The sequence below is a fragment of the Phocoena sinus genome, chromosome 9 (assembly GCF_008692025.1).
Source record: "Phocoena sinus isolate mPhoSin1 chromosome 9, mPhoSin1.pri, whole genome shotgun sequence".
Classification (NCBI taxonomy): Eukaryota; Metazoa; Chordata; class Mammalia; order Artiodactyla; family Phocoenidae; genus Phocoena; species Phocoena sinus.
In genome coordinates this window covers 34,329,167-34,335,166 of record NC_045771.1, presented here as the reverse complement: position 1 = coordinate 34,335,166, position 6,000 = coordinate 34,329,167, and positions in this window count along the sequence as shown.

The window sequence follows — 6,000 nt, the reverse complement described above, 5'->3', positions numbered from 1 at the left end:
TATCTGCAAAGGAAAGTTGCTACTAATAACTTTTATGCTTTCCCTTTTGCTGTATCATATCTACCATAGGTTTAACAGCTCATAAACTGAAGCCAACTTTCTGAATGATCATTTAATTCCTGAAAAGTACCCATAAACTAAGGGGGAAAAATACTGAGATATTAATCCTGGCAGCAGGCAGCAATTCTAGGCCCAAAAGCTTAATGGGGCTGAGCTGAATGGGACATAACAAGATGACTATCCTAACAAAATACAGTCCGTGTCCTCTGATGGATGAGGAATGTTCTTTCCCCATTCGTGTTTGAACATGGGAGAACATAAATGCCAGTTAAACTGAGTAATGTTGCATAACTAAATTACAGGGGTTTTGTTCAGTTCTCCAGTAGAGGATAAAAATCCTCAAACCTGGAAGTATTGTTTTAATCAAGGGTCTGAATAAGCAATCCCTCGTAGTTCTGCAATACTTAATAGACATATTTTCTTTAGAATCTTCACCCCTATAAAACTACATTAATAAAAGCTATATACACATGAAAGTTATATAAAGAAAATGGGCATATATTTGGCTTTTTGAGGTGTACTTTTAATTTTATGAAATAGTTTTCAAAAGGAGGAAAGGAATTAATTTGCATTTTGATTTTAAACAATTACTTCTAAATTTTGTAAATGTGGATATTTAACTTTGCTACTTGACCTGCATAATACTTGTTTTTTCAATGGAGCTAAACAATTTATATGATGTATGATATAGCCTTGGAGAGCTTTTATTTGTTTTATTGGGTAATTTGTATTCAGTATGGAGGAGGTGATCTAAAGCTCTGCATCGAGTGATTGCACGGGAGGCCCAGGCACATGGAAAATTCTACACTTTATTTCATCTGGGTGAATCTACCATGACCCGGAAGGCTCACCTACAGATAAGATGGTTTGGCCTCAGTAACACTTTGAATCTTTACACTCTCTGGGGTTTTGCACACTCCTTTAGACACAGGTCTTTGTCATTAATGAGAGGCACATGAGTGGATCCCTGAATGGCACTTTGGAGAATGGTGGGACAAGTTTTTAACAAGCTCACCCTTCTGGCTATAACATGAAAGGGAACCCTGTGTTTAAGATAGGGTGGGAATACAAGGCAGAGGTAATTTGCACTGCTGAAGAAATAATGATTAGTGCCACATTGCTTTCCATGTGGTAGGTGGAGGAGAGCAGAAAGTGCTCATGTTTAGGAAATCACTGTTTATTTTTCTTACTGATAATGTATTAAGTTTGGGGGAACTTTTGAAAATCTGAAACATTTCCCCAGCTGATCCTGTTAAGGTGCTTCAAAAAGAAATATCAACAGATTTTTCTCTTGCTTGTATTGAGACTGCCTATTTTAGAAGAGCTTTGATGCTATTATGCTGACAGATTATCTGTCTGACTTGACACCCAAAGACACCCTCCCTACAAATAGGAGTAAGCGTGAGGTAGGAGTGCGGTGGGAAGAGGAGGGTAGGAGGCCAAGACACAAACTACTCCATTCTGCCTCACATACACCATCTTGTTTTATTCTATATGGCAACTCTCTCTGTTTTCATATATTTAAAACCTGAGACTCTGAGGTTAAATTACTCTTCCAAGGCCACGTAATTAGTAAGAGACAAAACTGGGGCTGAACTGAACAATGCTCTTCTGTGGTTAAATGTTGCTGCCTTTTCCATCATACTACACCACCTGACTCCTACACGGCCACAAACCCTTCTAAATAGCACTTTGCTATTTTTGCTATAACTAGGATGAAATGTAACTTCAATATACGTACAGAAACTACAAAGTCATCAAATAGAAAGTGTAAAAAAGAATACTTTTAGGTATTTGATTAGAATACAAAGATTTACCATTCAAATTTATGCTTGTTTTTATTGGAAGTTTTGCTTATTGCATGAAGGATTTTCAAGAATAGCTGGTCGTGATTTCCTGTATAATCCAACTCATGTCATAGAAGCCATATTCATGTTTTCTTCTTTTCCCTTGAAAACTTAAGTAGACTACTATTGAAAGAAATAAATATGCTTATTGATAATTCAAAAGAGAAATATGGCTGGTCAATCAAACTGTCAAAAATCTTAAACTTCACAGATTGCTAAATAAATATAAATGAAAACAAAGTTGTAGGACTCCCCTTTCCCTTTACTTTAATCTCTCGTTGTCCCTGTAAATTTGTTCAGTGGAGTGAGCTCCTGCTCTGCCCACAGATGAAAAGGACAGACCCCAAACTACTGGTTGGAGGGGAAAAAAGGCAGGAAGTTACCAAAATACTCTCTGGTGCCGGCAAATGATTGCACCTTCACTAAAGCTTGACCTTTTCTTTCAGCAGCCTTTTTCACTGAGACCTACACCCAGGCTAGGCTTCTCTCTCCTGTAAAACCAAGCGCTACAGAAATACATCTCTCTGCATCTGAGGGCCTCCTTCACTTACCAGCCCAGGAAGATAGCCTCACCTCCAGGTTGTCTCTGATGAAGTGTGTACACCTGCCCAGGGCCTCTGGCCTAAATCCACCTTGTCTCACTCTCTCGCGATCCTGTCTAGTTCCCATAACAAACGCAGAGAGTGGAGCCACAACTTCTTCAATACCCAGCCGACTTCTCAAACTTGAGATTTCTCAGGAAGGAATCAGAGTCCAGTCCATTGAATCCTCCAGTGGAACAGGACCCAATTCTGGGCTTTCCATCTGTGCTGTACAAACTTATTTTATAAGATTTAAAGGGAGGAGTAGGTACCCCAGTCCCACCTCACTTGGAAAATGTGTCCAATACACAGAAAACTAGCAGCTTCCTCCCCAAATCAAAATCCTTTTAACAATCTTTACTCCATCTACCCTCTTCACTTTTTTTTTTTCTATGTGGTAAGAGACTTAGGAGTCATTTAACCATGTCTTGGCAACCTACTTTTTGCAACTCCTGCAGAGTGATGTGACATATCTCACTGGCATTTATTATTTTAAAGCACTGGCCTAAATTTCTCCTTTGATATCATGTTATAAATATAATATTCCTTGCTTTTGAGACTGTAGTGAGATGTAGTTCTCAAAAATTATTGACATTAATTTAAATTGGCAAAACTCTTTGAAAAGTATTTTGGTAGTATGTCTCACACAATATCTAATGGCCAAATTCTTTGATTTTATAATTTCATTTCTGAAAATCCGTTCTAAGTATACAATCTTGAATGCAAAAAAAAAACAAAAACAAAAAACTGCACGTAAAAGCTATCTTTAAAAATATACCAGAAGCCATCTAAATGGAAACAGTAAGTAGATGATTAAATTAAGGTAACGGAAACCCATTATTATACAGATGGTAAAATATTTTTGAAGTTTATATAACAATATGAAAAGGCAATGGTAATTCAATGTAAAAGGTTGTAACTTCCACCTACAGTACAATAATAATAATGTTAAAGTGTTTTTAAAAGAATCCTTCAGATATCTCTGCATATACTTTTGAAAGTTCAGAAGGGTGATGATTATCAATAGGTACGAAAGCATTAGCAGTGTTAGGAAATTAGGAAAGTTTTCCCTCTCTCCTATTATTATGTATTTTTTAAATCTCATATACTGAGTACATATTTTGTTTAAAATGCTAAAAACAATAGTTAGAAAAAATATTAATAGCATTAAAACTGAAAATAATAACCATGGTATCATCTTGGATTATATAATCTAAAATATTTATTCCTTTTTTTTTCTTTACATCAAATATGATCCTATATCTTATAGACTTTGCATCTTCTCTTTTCTGGGCTCGTGGTCACTACTGTAATTCATGTCCCCTTACATCTTACACCTCAACGATTGTACCAGATTCTTAATTGGCCTCCCTGACTTGAGGCATTTCTCTGACCTCAGTTCAAATCCCTTCTTGTACTGTGACTTACAGGCAGATTACTTCCCACAGCTGAGCATCAGATTAACTCACCTGTGATAATAAACTTCTGCAACTTTGTAAGGAGTATATAAAAAGGGATAGTATATATGAAGTACTTGGCACATAGTAACGTCAATAAATAGCAGCTCTCATTACTATAATTTCAATTGTGTCATTCTTTTGTACTTTTAATGCTGCTACGTTGTGAACTTCTAAATACAGATTCTCCACACAACCATTTAAGACCCTACACAATATGATCTCAAACACCTTTTCCACTTTATTTCACATAATTCTACCCTCAGCTGCAACCAAGATGAAGCTGTTTCTGTTTCCTGGACTCGCCCCTTTGTTCCTTGCCATGGGCTCCATCACTTAGTTCATTCCCACAGCTACATTTATCCCTCCACCCTCTGTTCCTTCCTGCCTGTGTCCCATCTTTCTGAAATGCCTTATCTTACCTGAAAACTTTCTGGACCCCACAGTCAAATCAGATTAGTATCTTTTCTGAAATTCCATAATACTAATATCCTTAAAGACATATAACTTTCAGTTCAACATCCTGGTTGGATAACTGATATTCAGGGCTTAACTTAAGCAGGAACCTCCTCAGAGAGGCTGTGTCTGACTACCCAATATAAAGTAGGCCCTAGGCCACTGTCACGTTTCCTAATATTTCTAGTTACTTAGCTCTTCCCCCTTCCTTTTTCAACCACTCTCTCAATAGATTTTTTACTTTCTAAGAACAACTATTTTCCTTAACAGCTGCTAGTACTGTGACTTTTAAACAATAAATGCCCAACAGATGTATAAAGTTGTATTACAAACTGAAAATTTTATCACTACACTAGACAGGGTAAGGAAGATCCTGACTTGAAAATTGTTACTAAAATCTTTCAGTTATCCCCTTCACATCAACATACACACAGAGATCATTCACACGCTCAAATGCACTCACACACATCCATTCATACAGGATCATACACACATACACACACCTCTGGGTTCTTAGTCCCTGCCATCATTTACATAACGTTCAGTGAGCAGGCATAGCAGACACCAATTACAGGAAACCTTGGAAATGCTCTACCTGGAGATCCCAGTGGAAGCCATGATCTGTTGTATTCGGGATGCACAGAAATGACAATGGGAAGAGAGGAAGAAAAAATAGTGATGTGAAATGTTAAGGGTAAACCTTGGGGAACAATAACTCATTCAGTGTAGTTCACTTGATAGTACAGTTTAGTAAAGTCTGACAAAAAAATTCAAACCAGTGAAAAGTTAGAAAAAAATTGAAATTCAAAATATGAAGGAAAGCAATCATGCAGATCTACAAAACCACAGCTTTCTTCAGCAGCAATTTTGTTGTTCATTTTAGATTTCTAGGAAACATAGTTTGGCGTTTTTAACATTCTCTTTGAGAGAGAGGGAGAGAAAGAAAACAGTGTAATTTAAAAACTAACCATAAAGCAAAGAAATAATTATGTAATGTCTTTTAAAAATTAATCAAGGGACTTGCCTGGTGGCGCAGTGGATAAGACTCTGCGCTCCCAATGCAGGGGGCCTGGGCTCAATCCCTGGTCAGGGAACTAGCTCCCACATGCATGCCACAGCTAAGAGTTCACATGCCACAGCTAAGGAGCCAGAGAGCTGCAACTAAGGAGCCCGTCTGCCGCAACTAAGGAGCCTGTGAGCCGCAACTAAGAAGCCCTGGAGTCGCAACTTAGGAGCCCGCCTGCCACAACTAAGACCCAGTGCAAATAAATAAATAAATAAATGTTTTAAAAAATAATAAAAATTAACCAAGAATAAATTGAGAAAAAAGAAAGAAACTGTCTTCTACAGTTATAGTATTCTACTCCCAAATCTTTTCACAAATGCTTCTGAGTAAATGACGATGTTCAGTCCTTCCTGGCTCCTCAGTGCAGCCCCTTGGCGTTCTCAGAAAATGTGAACATCTGTTATCTCTTTCCTCTATCTTCACCCTCTGCTGCCCTTTGGACTTTTCCCATCAGCATTTAAACATGTTCAATATTTCCCATTATAATCAAATTCTTTCTCCTGACTCATGTATCTTCACACTTCCAATTTCTC